This window comes from Octopus bimaculoides, chromosome 6 (genome assembly GCF_001194135.2).
Source record: "Octopus bimaculoides isolate UCB-OBI-ISO-001 chromosome 6, ASM119413v2, whole genome shotgun sequence".
NCBI classification, from domain to species: domain Eukaryota; kingdom Metazoa; phylum Mollusca; class Cephalopoda; order Octopoda; family Octopodidae; genus Octopus; species Octopus bimaculoides.
This window is the reverse complement of record NC_068986.1, coordinates 39,389,170-39,399,741: the sequence shown is the minus strand read 5'-3', so window position 1 is coordinate 39,399,741 and position 10,572 is coordinate 39,389,170. Positions and strand designations below refer to the sequence as shown.

Sequence of the window (10,572 nt, the reverse complement as noted above, 5' to 3'; positions counted from 1 at the left end):
ATAATAATAATAATAATAATAATAATAATACATGTATTCACACACACACACACACACACACACACACACATACACACACATATAGTTATAAAGGGTTTTATTTAGGCATAGTGATTACCAATAGCCTGTTGTCCTTTGTTAGAACTCAATATGATATGTTTCCGAATAAACCATTAGGTTGTTCCGAAAATAATAGCTGATTTCAGAAACATAATTTTATTCTGGAAAAATTAACAATAGAAATGTTTTGATTAGTATAAGCCGTGAACATCTATGCATCTCTGCCATCGATCAACGAGACTATTTATGCCTCGTTGATAAAAACTTATTGGCTTTGATACTAAGAAATCTTTGAAAGCCGATTCCACCTCTGGTTTGGACCTGAAAGTTTTATCACTTAAAAACGTGTTTAAATACTTTAAAAAAATGGTGGTCAGAAGGTGAAAGATCAGAGGAATATGGAGGATGTGGTAAAGCCTCATATCCCAAGTCTGTGAGTTTCTGCAGTGTCATTCTTACATTCTTGCGTTATCATGGAGCAGAATTGAGCCACACCGATTCATCAATGCAGGTCTCATTTTTTGTAAGTAAGCAAGCATTTCAACGAGTTGATTGCAGTAAACATCTGCTGTAATGCTCTGATTGGCTTCCAGAAAGCTATAATGGACAACACCAATTGCATATCACCAGACAGTCACCATAATCATTTACTGATGCAACCCTGGCTTTGCGAAATGTTTGGGGTACTCATCACGATCAAGCCATTGACTTGATCGCTTATGGTTATCATAAAGGATCTTTGCTGGAACTTAATATAAGCTTCAAATTTTGGCACAGGGCCAACAATTTTAGGGGAGAATTAAATCGATACAACAAGGCTACTGTATATCTAATAATCTAATCAATACAACAAGGCTACTGTATATCTAATACAAGAATTATTTCTGAATGAAAAGCATTGAGCCACAAAATCTAGGTCAACATTGACGCCAGTGTTCAAATTGTACCTATTTTATCAATCTCAAACAAATGAAAGGCAAAGTCGACCTCAGAACATAAAAGCAGGTAAAATGCCACTAAGCATTTTACCCAGCATGTTAACAATTCTGCTGACTCACTGCCTTGCTGGAGGTTAATATTGCAAACTGTTTTTGTTTGATGTAGTGGCATACTCACACATAAACATGCATACATCTGACAGTGTTCTGCATTTTCTGTTTACTAAATTCCATTTTCACATTTTTAATAGTCTTAAAGCGAAGTTACCAGACACTTGCCAAGGGTACAGCAGTGTGATCAAAGAGCTGGAATCACATAACTGTAAAGCAAAGTTTATAAACACACACCATAGATATATCTATATATGTGTGTGTGCATTACATATATTTCTCATGAAGGTGACCGAGTGGAACCTTCAAAGTTACTGTCAACCTTTTCTTTGTTAAAATGAAATACAAGAATGTATTGAGTAATTTTTCTGTTAATGTTTTTTTAATCTATAATTTTTCATAAACACACAGACACAGACACACACACACAGACACACACACACATACACATGTGTGCGCAGTGTGTGTGTGCAGGTGTGGCTATGTGATAAGAAGTTTGCTTTCTAACCCTGCGGTTCTTTGTTCAGTCCCACTGTGTGGCAACTGGGACAAGTGTCTTCTGTCATAGCCCCAGGTTGACCAATGCCTTGTGAGTGGATATATGTGTGTATGTTTGTGTTTGACTGCTACCACTGCTTGACAACCAGTATTGATTTGTTTATGTCCCTGTAACTTAGTGGTTTGGCAAAAAGATATCAATAGAATAAGTACAAGGCTTAGATAAAAATAAGTACTGGGGTTCATTTGTTCAACTAAACCCTTCAAGGCAGTGCCACAGTATGGCCACAGTCCAATGACTGAAACATGCCATCACCGGTTGTCAACTGGTGATGGGGGAACAAACACACACACATACAAATATATATATATATCCAACCCATGCTAGCATGGAAAGCGGACGTTAAACGATGATGATGATGATGATGATATATATATATATCTATATATATATATATATATATATATATATATATATATATATATACATATATACGACAGGCTCCTTTCAGTTTCCATCTACCAAATCTACTCACAAGGCACTGAACGGCCTCAGGCTATAGAAAAAGACACTTGCCCAAGGTGTCACGCAGTTGGACTGAACCTGGAACCATGTGGTTGAGAAGCAAGCTTATAACCACACAGCCATATCTGTGCCTATAGTGGTAATAATAATCTTTCTTCTTTACTTCTGTTCCTTATTGTACTGTAGTCCAGTCTGCCCTTAACTCCAGTCGCTTATGAAGTTTTTCTATGAGATGTCGCTAGACCCTTACTTAACCATTCTACATTTTCGAAGAAAAGGAGTCTGTGAGTGGTTCTCCACAACACAACTTACAGCACTATAACCAATTCTGTGAGAGAGAGAGAGTGAAATCAGGATTTGAACTCTGAATATGGAGAACTGGAACAAAAACCACAAGGCATTTATATGATGCTCTAATCACTTTACTAATTTACCACATGTAGTGACAATAAGACTTTCTTACATGGTGACATGGGAAATCATTATTATGCACTGGCATGGCTGTGTGGTTAAAAGGTTCACTTTGTAACCACATGGTTTCAGGTTCAATCTGATTATGGCACCTTGAGTGTCTTCTACTATAGCCTTATTTCTTGTGAAGGAATATGGTAGAAACATCCATGGTAGCCCATCATGTGTGTGTATATATATATATATATATATATATATATATATATATATATATATATATATATATGCACACACTCTTTCTTTTAGCTCCCTTCACACTTTTGTCATTCTTTCCATTTTTCTTTTTCTCGCTCCCCCTCTCTCACATTTCTTGGCCTTCCCTTCATTCTCATCACTTTCCCTCTTCCTTTACCTCACTCTGTTCCTCTCCTTTTTTTTTCTCTCTTTCTCATCCCTCCCTAATTCTTCAATCCCTCTGCCCCCTATCTCTTTCCTCTCCTTCCACGTGACCAGTGTTCCGCCAAGCCTGACCTTTCTTTCTTGGTTCGACTATCATCCATGTAGCATCTCTTATATTCCTGCCCATGACTTTCATCTCTTATGTTCCTGTCATATGGTTTGACTTCCACACACGCCAGCTTAATTTAATTCGTCTTTAGTTGAACGACACCTTTTGTTTGTATATGTAATTGCATACCATTTCTCCATTCTTCATCTTTGTTTTCGTATACCTTTGCTTGCTTTCTTCCAAATAATCTAGTGCTCTTAGCTTAGATTTTCATGGGGCCGACCAGATTGGAGCAGTTTTGAATGTAACCGGCCGAAACTGAAACGGCAATCTGGAACGTGATTGATGATAGAAAGCTCCAAATGACCTGTCCTTGCTTTTTCCTGTCCTTTTTTGTAACGTCTGTCTGGATGTTTTGTTGTTGCCTGTTATGTGCTTGTTCCATTTTTTGTTTTGTTTTGTGTGTGTGTGTCGTACCACCGCTTCACAACTGGTGTTGGTTTGTTTACATTCTCATAACTTGGCATTTCAACAAAACGATATCGACAGAATAAGTACCAGACTTGAGCAAATAGGTACTGGAGTCGATGTCATCAACTAGCTCCCCCCCCCCTCAAAGCTGCTGGCTTTGTGCTTCAACCAGAAGCAGTTATTATTGTTACTGTAGGATTGTGGAAAGTAAACTTTGTCATGGAAAAATTTATAATTAGACGGAATAAAAAACCATGCTGTTGCTCACTTCTCTTTCTATTTGTTCATTAACTCTCTCTCTCTCTCTCTCTCTCTCTCTCTCTCATATATATATGTATGTATGTATGTATATATATATATATATATATATATATATATATATATATACGCACGTACATACATACATACATACGCAAACATATATTTATGTGTGTTTATGTCAAAAACTTTATCGAAATTTTCTTTTGATTTCTGGTTTTGTCACAAATCCTCCAGTTGTTGGAAGGGAGTATTATAGATGCTTCAACTCAAATCCTTGACTTTTGAGAGAAGAAAACTAACCCCAGCAAGATATCGAACTCTGAAACAAGATAGACACAACTTAATATACGTAGTAAATTACATATAGTTCGGTACCTTACCATATCAGCCATCCTATCTCTGTTTTGTTTTTTTAAATTCTAATAGCACGTTGGATAATATAGTTTTAGATACACTATATCTGGAAAGAAATTATAAAAAGAAAACGCAAGATGGTCACAGCTGGACTCCTTCGATGAGAGCTAAGCTTCAACATAGCTGACCTGGTGACCTGGTGTTAAACAACAAAAACAACTGCGGCAGCAACGCCTAGGTTTAAGAATACATACATACATACGCATGTATATGTGTATGTATGTGTGTATGTATGTGTGCATATATGTATGTATGTATATAAGTACATGTATATTTGTTTTTGTGTGTGTGGGGTGGGGTTATTATTTTACTTTTATTGTTGCTGCCGTCGTTGTTGATGTTTTATATTGTTGCCGTGGAGCTAATTTAATTAGGATCAAATCAATGAGTTCCCTGTCTTACAACGTGTAAACCCTACCTATGAGGGGTGTGACGGAGAGAGGGATGGAGGAGAAAGTCTGCGATTTATATATGTGTGTGTGTTCAACAACTAACCAACCAGCCAACTGTACGCTTGTATATGTAATGTGCAGCGAAAGCATTGACGCTTTTTCTCACTTTCCGCACCCTCCCTCACCCTACATAGCAACGACCTATGACGTCACAGTTCTAGTGCCGTTGCTAGCGGAACAAGCAGTTACGTCTTCTCTCTCAAAGTCCCCGCCTTGTTTTCATCCGGTAATGCTTTCATCACACACACAGTTTCGGGGGAAGTCACACACAGCAGCAGCATGACTGGGTTTATTTTTAGACTTCAAAATCAATGACTGGTTTGTAGAAGGGATCCCTCTCTCAGAAGCCGCTGCTTTTCACGTTAAATGAATGAATGAATGAATGAAAGTATGAATGAATAAATAAAACAACACTGACTGGTGTGCATCTGTTGAGCGCAAGCAGGCAGTAAAGAATAGCTAACATAAAACTCTTGTATTTTTGGTGATTTCTGGTGGTTTGTTCGTTTGTTTTTGATTTTTTTTTTGTTATTGTTGTTTAGCTCCAAGTCAGCTCCAATCAAAGGCTTTCCAGCCATGGCCACACCGTCTTTTCTTCAGATGCAATGTATTTAAGGACACATAATTCAATGTGTTCGTTTTTTTTATAAGGTAATACGATGCAATTTGAGATAGATTTGCCTGCTATTTCTAGCAGATACAATGATTAATCACGTAGTTCGCTTGGTGTTTTGTCATTGATTTGCTTTAATTAAATCTATGATCAAAAGCGTTCTGTTCATGACTATTCTGTCTTTATTTTTTTCGCATTCAAAATAGCATTACCCAATTTCCTTTCCTTTGTGATTTGAGGGAGATTCGACAGCTATTTCTTGCAAATTGAGCGACCAAGTACAAGAGCGAATTGCAAATTCATAATAATCTGTAGAGTTGCATCTATGCCAATGAAATATAATGAATCTTTACAAATTCGTTCGTCTCACTCTGAAGGCTTACACCATTTATATTTCTTGAGGGCTTTTAGAAATTTCGTCGCCAGAGGCTCTATGGTTATGTTGTTGCTATTTGTTCAAAGTCAAATATGAAAAGCAGAACGTATGAATCGTGACCCCCTCAATTTGTAAATTGCCCAACCTGCCATTTCTTTGTGATTTAACTACTATTTTCAGCAGATCGAGCAAAATTACATAAAAGCTCTTTTGCTAGCCCGTTTTCGTGTTTTTATCGTAACAAAAAAAACAAAAAAACCCAGGTGTAATCTGGCTTAATTTACACATATTTACCGCCTTACAAGTATTTTAATACTTTCTGCGTTCTACTGTAAATTACTGGAGTAGAGGAATCGAATTTACATACGCAACATTCGTAGAATGTAAGCTAGGACTCGTGGTTGCTGAAAGTATGTGAAGAAATAACTGGTTCATGATTACGTAACCAGACAGATAGCATCACCATCAGCATCTTACGCCAGCTTTTCAGCTTTTCCGTGCTGGCATAGTTTGGACGGTTTTTTTTTTTTTTTGGTTTTTTTTCCTGATGCAGTGTTTCACGACCGGATGCCCTTTCTGTTGCCAACCCTTTTGGTCGCCACTTACGACGCTAAAGGTTTCTATTCTAAAACGGGGATACATACACGATTTTAAATATACAGATATATCAATTATTGAGACACACATAAATACAGTAGCGACAGGTGACAAAATAGTTTTCGTGTATATACAGGTACTTGTCCTGGGTATGACTTTAAAGTGCATCCAGTAGTGGGGTTCTGCTTCAGGAGTTTCAGGGTTTTGCGGTGTGTGGAATCACTTCTTAGCCACTATCGTTTCCAGGTCTACTCTGACCCGGAGTAGTAGCACCTGTCAAGGTCTCAGCTATGAGTGAATTTGCATGTTATGGAAGAAACTCCAAACACAAACCTTCACTGCCCTGTGAGTGCCCTAGGAAAGGAAAAGGCTAAGGGAGTCAACCTTGACTGCAAATCAAGGAGTGGAATATTTCTGCAGTCCAGTCCTCTCTTTGATATCTTCTCCGCAAGTCCAGGATAGGTGACACTCTCCTGCCCTGTAAAGTAATTCACCTAGAAGAAGGCCACTCTAGTGAAAAACCTACAACTTGCTAGTTACTACAACTGTGGTCCGACTTCCAAGTTTAACCCTTTAGCATTTAAACCAGCCATATCCGGCCAAAATATTTTACCTGCCTTATGTTCAAACTGGCCCCTCACACCTACTCTACAATGTTATTCTAAAAATGAACTACCACATCGTTGAAATCCTGAAGCTACAAGATATTTCACGATTAATTCAAAACAACAACGTCGTCTCCATCATTGGAAACGAAACTCGGCTTGCGAAGACCTATTGGGGAAAGCGAAAGCGAAACCATCAATGGCACCTGTGCCCAGCATCGCCTTCCTGGCACGTGTAAAGACATTTGAGCGAGATCGTTGCCAGTGCCGCCGAACTGGCTCCTGTGCAGGTGGCATGTAAAATACACCATTTTGAGCATGGCTGTTGCCAGTACCGCCCGACTGGCCTTCATGCCGGTGGCACGTAAAAGCACCTATTACACTCTCGGAGTGGTTGGCATTAGGAAGGGCATCCAGCTGTAGAAACTCTGCCAAATCAGATTGGAGCCTGGTGTAGCCATCTGGTTTCACCAGTCCTCAGTCAAATCGTCCAACCCATGCTAGCATGGAAAGCGGACGTTAAACGACGATGATGATGAATGTGAATAAATAAGCATTACATTTAACAGAATAATCTAACTGCTAAAAGGTTAAAGAGTGGGATTGGATCATGCAGATCAACACTCACTTTAAAACAACTAAGCACTGGCAGAAAGAAAATCCCTGCTGCATCAAGGATTTGGCCACTTAAGAGTGTTCTGCTCTTCCTTATAATATTCAGACACAAAGACACTGCTTTCATATATACAGGTATGCATTTTTTTTTTATTGGCCCAGAAAAGTGTGTGTGTGTGTGTGTGTCTGTTGATGAATGAGCCCAAGCCTGCCAGTTGAATGGCCTTCTCTTGAATGCACTCAGAGATATTTGAGTTAGTATGCTTTTTTATAGCTTAGTCAACCCTCAGAGGATTGTTAATGTTCAGAAGGAAGACCTACCAAAGCTTGAGGTATACTAACGTTGATAAAATTCAAGGCTGAGAAAACTTTGTTAGCACATTGCAGTGGAGTGGCCTGATTTGACATTTCTAATCTGAGAGATGATAGAAGGATGGTACTTATAGCCTTGTCATCTAGCTAGGTGCTTTTCATGCCAGACAGAGTGCAACAATAAAGCCTTGTAAATTGATTTGGTATGTGGAAACTGAAAGAAGCCCATCATATATATGTATATATGTCATATATACATATATGTTGAAAACAAGCATCACCATTGTATAAGTAGTGTTGTTTCCAGTCTTCCATAAATCTGGCCATGGGGAAATACCACATTGCTTAGAAACAGGCAAGGGTTAGCAACATGAAAGCATCTGGTCATAGAAAAAAATTTGCCTCAACAAATTTCATCATATCCATGCAAACGTGAAAAAGCGAGCATTAGCTGTTGATGATGATGAAAGCATAGCATTCACTGAACACCAAACAGGTAGAGCTTTATATAAAAAACTTTCTTAAATAGTCTTCTTTTCTTTTACATTCAGATGCTTTGCAATTTTGCATTTGCCATATGATATGCTCATAAGTAGGTGTGTTATTATTACTGTTATTAATATAGAGAAATGAAGACCACAAACTGGCAGAAAAGAAGACTATTTAAGAATGTTTTTTGATATAAAGCTCTACCTGTTTGGTGTTCAGATGAAATGCCACTAAGCATGCCAGAGAAAATGCTTAGTGGCATTTCATCTGTCATTAAGTTCTGAGTTCAAATGCCACTGAGGTCAACTTTGCCTTTTATTCTTTCAGTTGTGCACTGGGATTGATGTATTTGACTAAAGCCTTCCATCAAAATTTTAGACCTTGTGCCTTTAGACAGGTTATTAATATTAGGGAAGGTATCCAGCTGTAAAAACCATGCCAAAACAGACAATAGAGCTTGGTGCAACCCTCTGGCTTGCCAGTTCCTGTCAAGCTGTCCAACCCATGCCAGCATGGAAAACAGATGTTAAATGACGATGACAACAATGATGATGATGATGAAATGTATTTTTAAATGTAAATATTTTGTATATTTTCTTAAATAAACTAATATAATATTTCATAACCTAGTCTAACCTAACCTATCATTATGGTAGTTTAGGTTGGATAAGGTTATATTAGTATAATACATAATATAGCTGCAGACATGGCTGTGTGGTAAGAAACTTACTTCTCAATCACATGGTTCCAGGTTCAGTCCCACTGCATAACACTTTGGACAAGTGTCTTCTACTATAGCTTCAGGCTGACCAAAGCCTTATCTGTTGTGTGTGTGTGTGAGTGAGTGAGTCTGTGAGTTTTTTGTGTCTGTGTTTGTCCTCCACCACCACCACCTGATAACTGGTGTTAGTGTGTTTACATCTCCATAACTTGGCAGTTCAGCAAAAGGTACGATAGAATAAAGTACCAGGCTTCGAAAAAGAAAAAAATGGAGAAATGTACTGGTGTCAATTCATTTGCATAAAATTCTTCAAGGCAATGCCCCAGCATGGCTGAAGTCTAATGACTGAAACAAGTAAAAGATAAGCTTATGCTCTTGATAATATCTCTGTTAGTCTTTTTGGCAGTATTTATTTTTCATAATCTTTTAAGAATATTTTTTCTTGCTTTTAATGTAGGTATAAGAATTTATTTCCATATTGAAGTAAAAATCCACTGTACCCAAATATGAAGGTTTTCACCATTATCATCATCATCATCACCATTGTAACATCCACTCTTCAATGTTAGAATGGGTTGGACAGAGTTTATAGAAGCAAGTTTTCTATCGACGGATGTCCTTCATCCTGCCAGCCTTTCCCTGTTTCCCCATGGTCAGATATGTTCTTGCAGAATATTGGAAATAAACGACGCTGCTTGTGTGGACTGGCTCCTGTGCAGGTGACACATAATACACCATTTCGAGCGTGGCCTTTGCCAGTAAGACAGCCGAGCGAGATCGTTGCCAGTGCCTCTGGACTGGCCCTTGTACAGGTGGCACGTAATATACACCATTTCAAGCGTGGCCATTGCCAGTACCCGCCTGACTGGCCCTCGTGCCGGTGGCACGTAAAAGCACCCACTACACTCTCGGAGTGGTTGGCATTAGGAAGGGCATCCAGCTGTAGAAACTTTGTCAAATCAGATTGGAGCCTGGTGTCACCTCCTGGTCCACCAGTCCTCAGTCAAATCATCCAACCCATGCTGGCATGGAAAGCGGACGTTAAACGACAATGATGATGATGATGATGATTTACAATTCTCATGCAGTATCAAGAAAAGGAGATACAAGCTACATACGCACATACAAATATATATACATACACTAAGGTGACAAGCTGGCAGAATTGTTAGCCCGCCAGGCAAAATGCTTAGCGGTATTTCATCTGTCCTTATGTTCTGAGTTCAAATTCCATCGAGGTCAACTTTGCCTTTCCTTCCTTTCAGAGTCAATAAAATAAGTACCGATTTAACACTGTGGTCGATTTAATTGACTAAACCCTTTTCATGGTCTTGCTGACTTTCAGCCAAAACTGGAAACCAATATATACATGTATATATGTGTGTGTGTGTGTGTGTGTGTGTGTGTGTGTGTGTATCAGTATGCATGTATGTGTGTGTTTGTGTATATGTATTTATGTATGCATGTACGTTCTCACACATTTATAGGTATGTGTTGTCCAACCCACTATCCGGCAGCGTCCAATTCTCTAACGGTTTTTTCCAAATGAATCAAGTCATAACCTTATCCATCTATTGTTTTCATAATCGGTCAT

General features: G+C 38.5%; 1 protein-coding gene and 1 long non-coding RNA gene across 3 annotated transcripts in view; one reads left to right on the top strand and one right to left on the bottom strand.

The window, feature by feature from the left end:
• LOC128248128 (uncharacterized) overlaps positions 1-4,359 on the bottom strand; it is a 7,208-nt gene extending 2,849 nt beyond the window's left edge. The window contains exon 1 of the long non-coding RNA XR_008264402.1: positions 4,165-4,359. This is a non-coding gene — a long non-coding RNA (uncharacterized LOC128248128). The remainder of the gene's footprint in view (positions 1-4,164) is intronic.
• Positions 1-10,572, top strand: part of LOC106882052 (copine-8) — a 263,320-nt gene that overhangs the window by 23,442 nt on the left and 229,306 nt on the right. The gene's annotated exons all lie outside the window — the stretch shown is intronic.